Source organism: Carya illinoinensis, chromosome 15 (assembly GCF_018687715.1).
Source record: "Carya illinoinensis cultivar Pawnee chromosome 15, C.illinoinensisPawnee_v1, whole genome shotgun sequence".
NCBI classification, from domain to species: domain Eukaryota; kingdom Viridiplantae; phylum Streptophyta; class Magnoliopsida; order Fagales; family Juglandaceae; genus Carya; species Carya illinoinensis.
The window spans coordinates 14,968,995-14,978,278 of record NC_056766.1 but is presented as its reverse complement, the minus strand read 5'-3'; positions in this window follow the sequence as shown (position 1 = coordinate 14,978,278).

The following is a 9,284-nucleotide window of genomic DNA, read 5'->3' as shown; positions in this document are numbered from 1 at the left end:
TTAAACTTTTAAATTTTAACACAAACCTTAAATTAAGATCTTGATTCTAGTTATAAATAGTTCAATTTGGAGTTTATGAGTATCATGAGATTATTGGATTAATGTCCATATAACATAAGACCATATCTTACAATCCTCTTTTTCTTCTTCATTTTCCTTTCATGTTAACCCTAGGCGGCTCACTACTCCCTAGGTGGGGTGGATACCCTTGCTTTCATCTTGCCATCATGATTGCTCAAACTCATCCAATGAGCGAGTGGGTTGAGGCTGTTGTCACTTAGCTGCCAACCATATTAGACAATACAAACAAGGAGACGACAAGTGAGAGATAATAGGGACAGAAATAGAGGATACACACCCACAATTATAAAGACAATGATACTTCAATTATGAAGACAACAATACTTGTAACATGGTCGATCAATGGCAACGAAAAGAAAACATGACTATGGGAGGTTGGACAAGAGGACAAGATGGTATGGGGATTAGAGCAACAATAAGTTGTGATTGAAAGAGGCTAGAAAGAGACATACTAAAGAGAAGTAGAGAGGCAATGGAAATGCTTGGAATTGAAAAGTCAGGAATGAGTTTTAAAAGGAATTCATAACTCATTTTTGAATTTGGAAGTACACTTTTCCTCTCCATACACTTCTATGATGGAAGACCTGTTCCATTGATCTTTGCCTTAACTAATTTTCTTTTAGCCATTTTATGATTATTTAGTTGTTCCTTGACAAGCATGGGCTTCCTAAAACACTTATTAATAGAAACAAAGGTATTTGTTTTATTGTTGGAGGGGGGAAGCCATTTTCATATCATTTAGAGGAGTAAGAAGGTCACAAAGGAGATGGTGCTCAACCTTGCTAGTGCTAGTTGGCTGCCAAATTTGGTGGAAAAGTGCTCAATATTTGTGGGAAGAAAAGACTTTTGCAAGATGTATCGCGATGGGACCAAGCTTTTGTTTGCTCATAGGTGTGGCATTAATTGGAAGTTGCAAACTATGGGGGCAATGGATGTCGAGGGTTACTGGTGATCCTAGGAGGAACAAAAAGATAGGGTTGGAAGAGTCTTTCTATAGAGATGAAGCTTGCTCTATCCATGCCTATTCCGACATGCAAGGTTCTAGGGATGGAAAAGGGAAAGGAGATGGGGAGGTAGGTTAAGTCGTATGCCGAGATGGTGTTGGGTGGCACTGGGAAAAGAGTGGCAGTGCCAGGTGGTACAGACCACTCCTTGGTATGACAACAAAATGAAATAGACAAAACGGGAAGTATAGTAGTAGAACGTACCAAAAATGCATAGATGGTTGGTCAGTGTGAGGTCTCAAAAAAAGGGAACAAAGGTATGTCGTATGTCTATCAGTGTGAAAGAAGAGATTACTATTTTGAAAAAGTGGTGGAAGCTCTCATAACAAAAGTAGACATGGGCTTAGGTCTAGGCTAGGGCCAAGGCCAACGTCCCCATAAGCTTGACAAAGGAAAGGACAAGGCCAACATCCCCTTAAGCTCGAAAAGGACTCTACATCTACCACTAGGTCTGATGTAATGCTGATACACCAGTTGGGAGAGCTTTAGATCTCTATGCTAGCTACAATTGGGATTGTTTCCAGCAACACCTGCACTGGAAACATAGAGCTGGTACTAACTGAGGAGCCTACATTGTCGACTCTAAACTATGCATCACCAAGAGGGCCATTGTCTTGTGGGGTGAAACATTGTCGTGAAGGTAACAACCTAACTGTCAAAGATTGAGATGTTGTTTCAGTGCTTGGTAGATGAGAGGGCAGAATAGTCACTGAGAGATCTAGAGCACAGTGGGACGCTGATTATTGACCTATGTAGTTTGCAGGTGACTATTCTAGTGCCAAAAAAAGACTTTGTAGCCAAAATACAATTGCCTGTTGATTCTGAGAGCCTAACAGATGCCAAAGATGATGAGGAAGACATGAAAGAGTCACTAGTCTTATTTGTGTCTAATGGAGAAAGGAAAATACAACAGTTGAAACAGTTGCCAAAGATGGTGGCTAATGGACGGGGCCCCGTTGGGGGGGGGGGGGGGGATACAAGGAGGGGCAAATCTACGGTTGAAGAGGAAGAACCCATTGCCCTAAAATCCTTTCATCCTAGTGTATCAGATTTGATAATTCAGAAAGCCATGGAGAAAAAGCACTGTATTGGAGTTATATGCGAGAGTTTTGAAGATGAATTCATGGCATTACTTACAACAATAGAGGTCGGGTATGCACAATCCAAACTTGGTTCCTCTTTTAATTGGGCTAAGAAAAGAGTAAGAAAACTCAAAAGTCTTACATAGGCAATGAATGATGATGGTGGGGAGAAGAGCTCTAACCGAGAGCATCCCAAGGGGAGGGTAAATACAATTGCTAAATGAAGCCAAAAATAATATTGTGGAATGTAAGGGGGTGAATGAGCATAACAAACGACTCCAAGTCAAAAACTTACTTCACTAATGAAAGGGGGATATTATTTGCCTACAAGAGGGTAAGTTGGAATTCATTACAAGAAGACTAGTTTGAAGTTTGTGGAGAGGGCAACATGTTCGGTGGTCATACTTGCCTTCCAAATGAGCATCTAGTGGCGTCCTAATTATACTTGATAAAAGGGTGGTGGAAAGGGCATAGGAATGCGTGGGTGATTTCACTGTGGCATGTTCTTTTATGAATTTAGAAGATGGTTTCCAATAGGCATTTGCTAGAGTTTATGGCCCTAATATTGATTAGGAAATAATGCTATTGTGAGAAGAATTGGTGGGACTTCTTAGTTGGTGGGAGTTACCAAGTTGCATAGGGGGGCGACTTCAATGTAACTCACTTCTGGAATGAAAGGTCGGGTGGGTCCCACATTACTCCTGCCATGCGGGGATTTTCTAACCTCATTTCAGAATAGGAGCTTATGGATATTCCATTATCTAGAGGTATGCTTACTTGGTCCAACAACCGTGAACTCCCATCTTGGTCAAGGATTGATAAGTTTTTGTTAACTCCAAACTAGGAGTTATATTTTTTTAATGTAATTTAAAGAAGATTACCCAAGCTATGTTTTGATCATTTCCGCATCATCTTAAACTATGGATATATCCAAGGTGGTAAACGGTACTTTAAATTCGAGAATATGGAGCTTAAATTTGATGGCTTTGTAGACAAGGTCAGACAATGGTGGTCTTCTTATTGTTTCCAAGACTTCCCAAGTTTCATAATGGCAAGAAAGTTAAAGGCACTGAAACATGACCTGAAGCAATGGAATGAACAAGTTTTTGGCAACGTGATTCAACAAAAGAGCTCTCTCTTAGAGGAGTTACAGGATTTAAAGGGCGAAGAGAAGGCAAGAACTCTCTTTGAATCCGAGCAATCTTGCAAGAGTCAAGTAGTCACAAAACTCGTAAAAGTAACATTGATGGAAGAGATCTCTTAGAGACAAAAATTAAGAGCATTCTTGCTCAAGGAGGGAGACAAATGCATGAATTTCTTCCATATGGTGGCTAATTCTCATAGGAGGAATAATACTATTGATATGTTGATGGTAGGTGGAGCAATTTTCTCAAATCAACTAGCCATTCAAAACACATCATGTAGTATTACAAGCATCTTCTAGTTGAACATCACACTTGGTGACAGAAAGTGGATGGTTTAATATTTTCAACATTAGATCAATAGTGTGCAGGGAGGCTCAAGAGGCCTTTTGAAGAAGATGAAGTGAACAAAGTTATCAAAGGCATGGCTAGTTATAAGGCTCCAGGCCATGATGGTTTCGCTATGGCCTTTTTCCAAGTTTGTTGGGCATTGATCAATGAAAACCTTATGCGGGTTTTTCAAGATTTACATATTAATGCCCGATTTGAAAAAATTCTTAATGCTACCTTCTTAGGACTTATTCCTAGAAAGGTGGGATCCATGGAAGTTAGAGAATATTTCCCCATTAGCCTTGTGAACAGGGTTTATAAGATTTTTTCTAAAGTGGTTGCGAATAGATTGAATACGATGATGGAAAAGTTAATCTCAAAGCCGCAAAATGCATTTTTCAAAGGCAGACAAATCCATGATTCAGCCTTAATTGCAAATGAAATTTTGGATGGATGACTTAAATCTAGAGAACTTGGGTTAGTTTGCAAGCAAGACATAGAGAAAGTCTATGATCAAGTAAATTGGAAATTCATACTTTTTTTACTTACAAGAAGTGGCTTTGGGGAGAAATGGCAAAAATGGGTAGAGTTTTGCATCTTTATAGTTTGCTTCTCTATCTTGGTGAATGGTTAGTCGATGGGTTCTTCAACTCCTCCAATGATTTGAGATAGGGGGGATCCGTTTTCTCCTTTATTTTTTTTATTCTTCATGGAAGCCCTCAGTAAGATGACTGAAGGTCTTGTAGAAAGTGGTTTTCTCTATAGTTTTTCAATAGGGAATAGTGATTATGGCTTCATTGATATTTCTCATCTACTTTTTGCTAATGATACTCTTATCTTCCATGGAGCAAATCCTATGTATATCCAATCTTTGAGGGATCTACTCCTTTGTTTTTAAGCTGCCCCGGGGTTGAGAGTTAATCTCTCAAAGTTCAAATTTGTGCTCGTGGGGACTGTTCCTGAAGTGGAGAATTTTGCCTCTCTCTTGGTTTGTAAGGTATCATCTCTACCCCTGAAGTATCTTAGATTATGACTGGGTGCCTCCTTTAGATCAAAGAGGATTTGGAATGGCGTGATTGAAAAGGTGAAGTGCAAATTGGTGTCTTGGAAGAGGTTTTATCTACCTAAAGGTGGGAGGCTCACTTTGAAAAAAAAGAAAGTACTCTTTCCAACCTACCAACCTATTTTCTGTCATTGCCCCCACTCCCCACTAAGGTTGACAACCACATTAAAAAGTTAGAACGAGACTTATTGTGGAGTGGATTAGGGGAAGAGGGCCTTATGGAAGCCCATTATAGATGCACAATATGGGGAGGCTTGAGGAGGATGGTGCTTGAACGAGGTGAGTAGCCATTATGGGGTGGGATGGTGGTAACACATTAGGAGTCATTGGGTAATGTTCTGAAGACATGAACACATAGTCGTGGGCAACGACTCTCGTATCAAATTTTGGCATGACAAATGGCGTGGTGAAATAAGCCTCCAAGACAAATTTCCTACCATTTTTTAGATTGCTTGTGCAAACCTCTTGGTCTTTTCTAGTGGATCCCCTCAATGGAATGTAGATTTCAATAGGACAACTCAAGATTGGGAGTTGGAGACTATCACAGAGTTTTATGCGACATTGTATTCGATACACATGACCAAGGGTACTATAGATAAGATGTATTAGAGCCCCTCCAAGAAAGGTAGATTCACAGTCAGATCACTCTACCAAGTTTTAATGAGCCCTAGTACAACCGAGTTCCCATGGAAGAATACATGGTAGACGAAAGCTGTTTCGAATGCATCTTTTTTTGTATGGACGACATCATTGGACAATATTCTCACTACAAATAATTTAAGGAAATATCGGGTTATGGTGCTTGACTGGTGTTGTATGTTTAAGAAGAATGGTGAATCAGTAGATCATCTACTTTTACACTTTGCGGTGGTTAGGACCATGTGGGATGGTTTTTTTGCAAGAATTGGACTAGCATGGCTTATGCCTTTAAGGCTAGTTTATTTCCTAACAAGCTGGAGAAGTCTCAATGGTAACTCACAAGTAGCAGCAATCTGAAAAATGGTTCTTGTGTGTGTGTGTGTGCATCTGGAGGGAGAGAAACGCTAGAAGTTTTTAAGATCCTAAGATAATGATGGAGGAGCTGAAAGTTTTCATTTTTAAATCATTGTTCTCATGGGCGGGGCCTATGATTTTTAATGGGTTAAACGTACATGACTGTCTTCTTTCGGTTGTAAACTCTAGTTAGGTACTTCTTATCATATATACTACTTGTGTACCTGAGTTTTGCCTACTTTTATGAATAAAATTTATTGATTACCTATCAAAAAAATCTAGAAGGTGTTATGATAAGATATAAAATGGTGTCGAATTTCTGCAATTTTTATTTTATATAAATATATATAGTAGGTGGATGGGTGTTTACAGATAGGTAGCTATCTGCGATCGCTCTCGCTTCTATACAACTTTTGTACCTAACCATTTTGTCTACGCATTATCCCTTTAAGGCAGGTTGAATGTGGAATGTTTGTTGCATGCTCCTAATTAACCATAATTGTTGGTGGTTATGCAAAAGAAAATATAATATATAACAGAAATTAAGATGGAAAAAGGGGAAAAAAGAGAATGAGAGAGAGATTTTGAGAGCTACATCTTTACTATTTTCAATTGTGATTTAATACAAAGCGTACATCTCTATTTATATAGGATAATTATATGAGGATAAGATAAGGTAGATATTATGATCATTGTGAAAATCAAATCCATTGATTTGTTAAGTATGAAAATCAAATCCCTTGATCAGGATAATATCAATTCAAGAATAATCAAATTTTTGTTTCATATTATCTTTAACATCTGCTCAAACTTAAGTTGTAAGAATTTGAGATTTGAGTGTAATTTTCATATTCATTGATTGATTGTCGATGAAAATAATGGTTGTGATGAAGTGAACAGTAGCTAAAACATCAAATCTGGAGCTAAGAGTGACAATTCATTGATTACAAATCAAATTACCAACAAAGGGCTAACAATAGATCAAAAGATTGAACCTATGAGCTAAAGATGGCCTTGGTTAACTATAGGATTAAAAACAAAAAGCCAAAAAAGGGTCTAGGGCACAACAATCTTAAAGAATAACTAGGCTAACATCCCATCTCACTATCCGAACTATGCCTAAGATGATATCCACTCTATATGCCTACCGATCAAGATGATATCCATGCATATGATTATTCTATGGTTACCATAGAATAAATGGATATATATTAATCTATAGAATAAACACATGTCCTAGTTTAAGTAGCATGGAATGGAATACATACCCAATCCCAATAAATAAAGACTCACAAATATTAAAGATATTCCAAAGGCGTTGATTTAAAATAAAATATACATATGCTTAAAAGTCGATGAAAATTCTATGAAAGTGATAAAGCAAGCAAAATGGTTGAATAAAAACAATAAGATATTCCAGTATAGAATCAAGCCTGGCATTAGCCAAGATTTCTAATACCATAATAAAAAATTATAAAATATAATAAAATTTGAAATGGAGAAGAGAGAAGAAGGAGAATGAGGGAGAGATACTTTGAGGGTTACATCTTACTATTCTTAATTGTAATTGAATCCAAAATGTAAGTTCTTATTTATAGAAAAATTACAGAACATGTAAATATTTTGATCATTATAAAAGTCAAATCTCTTGATTTGTTAATTATGATTTGATATTATGAAAATTAAATTGCATGATTAGGATAATATCAAATTAAATTATACAACATTATTGATAATGTCAAACGCCACAAATAATTATTTTTGTTTATATTTATCTAACGTGATAATGCTGAAATAAGCCCCCTTGATAAGTACATTACAAATTTAAATTATGGGGGTGGCTGAACAATTCTTCTCCATGACATATACAACACATGAATTCAATGGCTAAAAAAGATTAATATGTTGCGTAAGCTAGCATGCGTATAATGTAAATAATAAAGCACACATAAACAACAATTAATTTTAGAATTATTAACATAATAATTTGAAAAATAAATTACGCTTTTCTTTAATTAATATAAAAATTAACACACTATTATTCCCATTTTCACCGGAAAATAATACTGTAATCTATTTTTTTAATTAAGAATGATAAATGTATAAATCAATAAAAAAAAATAATTATTTTCTTCTTTTTTTTTCCTTAAAAAAAATTAATACTAAATATAGTCTTAACATGTAACCAGTCCGATTTGGTCTAATTTTGTACAAAAGTAACGTGCAAGTCTCGCACGCACTTTTTTTTTTTTTAAATGAGATCCAACTATGGGTGTAACTAGTCCGGTTCGGTCAAGTTTTGTAAAAAAATTTAGAACCGAAACAATATGTATTGGTTTTACATTTTTCAAAACCAATTATGCATTGATTACCCTCCTTAACCGGTACTCCGATTTCCAGTCCGGTTCAATCCGATTTTCTAGTTTTAATGTACTATATTATATATTATATAATATAGTATATTATAGTATATAATACTTTAGTTATAATATATTGTAGTATATTATAATATATATAATAATTATATGATAGACTGTAGTGATATATTATACTATATTATAATATATAATGATATAGTATTAATATAACTATCAATATGCACTATATAATATTGGTATAACTATTAATATAATAAATAAAATTGGAGAGACCATCCCAACCGAAGGGCCCTAAAAAGGACAAGAAGGCTCATGGTACAATAAAAACCAATAAGTTCAGAGGATGGGCTAGAAGTAATAGAGAGATAGTCAGAAAGAGTTTTGAAGAGGGATATGCATGGCAACACCTTTAATGAAAGGATAAAAACAGCAGGAAGTGACGCAATTATTCAAAATTCTAACTGGTGATCCATTCCGATAAATCCTAAATGAGATATGTACAGCAAACGAGCCTATATATATAGGTAATCTTTGATAATTAAGGATCTCTTGAATACAATAACCTCTTAACTGACTTAAGCATCGGGGTGTTTTCAGGAGGAGCCCCCTCAAGTTTCATTAGTGAAGATCGGCCGCATAATGGAAGATTGGAAGTGAGAAACGTCTCTAACATTTGGCGCCGTCTGTGGGATCTATGTGATTCAGCGTGGTTCTCACATGCTAATTGTAACATGCTTAGTAACGAGCCGAACGATGGACGTCGTACCGTCATCTGTGGAAGGGCGACTAGTAGTAGCAGAGGAAAAATTGAAACAAGCTCTGGAAGCCATGGGAAACTTACAAAAGGAGAACGACGACTTAAGACAGAAAAATGCCAATTCCCATAATATCAATGTGCCCGCTCACAGTGAGCAAGGAGAAGATGAGGCCCATTGCACGATCGAAAAGCATACTGAACGAGCAAAGAAAGAAAGAATGCATGACGAATTGAAGGAGCTAATGGGAAAGTATGAAGAGATGGAAAAACAAATGGGCCGTTCTTCCTCGGTGGAAAGTCTACTACACCAAACAGATCTTCCATATAGCGCACATACTATGGCTGTGCTACTCCAGTCGAAATTTAAAGTTCTCCAAATAAATATGTACAATGGGTCCAAGGACCCGGTAGATCATCTGGAAAATTTTAAAACTCATATCACGCTCCACGGTTT